Source organism: Anneissia japonica, unplaced genomic scaffold (genome assembly GCF_011630105.1).
Source record: "Anneissia japonica isolate Jap-2015-1 unplaced genomic scaffold, ASM1163010v1 scaffold14_len1778_cov106, whole genome shotgun sequence".
NCBI classification, from domain to species: Eukaryota; Metazoa; Echinodermata; class Crinoidea; order Comatulida; family Comatulidae; genus Anneissia; species Anneissia japonica.
The window spans coordinates 867-1,765 of record NW_022714366.1 but is presented as its reverse complement, the minus strand read 5'-3'; the positions used below and the strand labels follow the sequence as shown (position 1 = coordinate 1,765).

Here is an 899-nt window from a genome sequence, read left to right as displayed (position 1 = left end):
AAGTGAATTTTCTACACGATTAAAATCGCAACGGTACTGAGTTTGGTCTACAGGAGCTCATGTTTTGTACAGGTTATTGCATTCATAGAAGAAGCCTTTAATGGTTGAATGGACTGTACAAATGGAAGGATGGATGGACAAATTGAATGAATGAATGAATAAATAAATAGATAATAGTTGTTTTTTTTTATATTTAATAATTATATCTAATTACTTTAAATCTACTATTATATATACTTAATGTATACTTTATATATATATATACTATTATATATACTTTATAATTGATTTGATCAATCATTTTCAGACATTGCTCAGAGATTTCAAGTGCAGATAAAAGATCTGGCAAATTTTATCTTTTCATCCGAATTAACTGAAGCTAAAAAGATTGATGGCAAAAGCATTACATGCGGAAGCTTAGTCGATTATTTTAAGGTATTATTGAAATAATATAGCATTACACTTTAACTGCTTTTACCGAAATTTACACTTTAATTATCTAATGATTGTTCATTTTATGTTTCAGGATTATGTGAAGACTATTAATGAAGAAGGGGAAAAGGTTGAAAGTACATCAATAAATGAGGTAAATACTTCCATGGAAGAATATTTTTTTATTATGAAATTAATGTAAGGACCTCTTACAGGTAGAGGGCCAGTACTTCATATTTTTGCAGTACTTATTTTTTTTTCTTTTTGTTGGCTATACCACATTTTAATGGCTTGAAGTGACATTCTCAGATTTAAATAAAGAATTTAATTTTCTTTGTCTTAGCTCAGTCGGCGAGCAGCTTAGCCCCTGTAGGTCCCCGGTTCAATTCCCATCGCTGCGTCTCCTTGTGTTTCAGCTAGAGGGCTAAAATACAAGTTACAATAACGCACCGTCTTTCGGATGAGAT

At 30.7% G+C, this 899-nt stretch overlaps 1 long non-coding RNA gene across 1 annotated transcript; it reads left to right on the top strand.

Moving 5' to 3' along the window:
* Positions 1-305: 305 nt before the first annotated feature.
* LOC117109005 lies at positions 306-556 on the top strand. Its single transcript, XR_004445450.1, has 2 exons — positions 306-435; positions 527-556. It is a non-coding gene; the product is annotated as an uncharacterized LOC117109005 (long non-coding RNA).
* Positions 557-899: the final 343 nt, after the last annotated feature.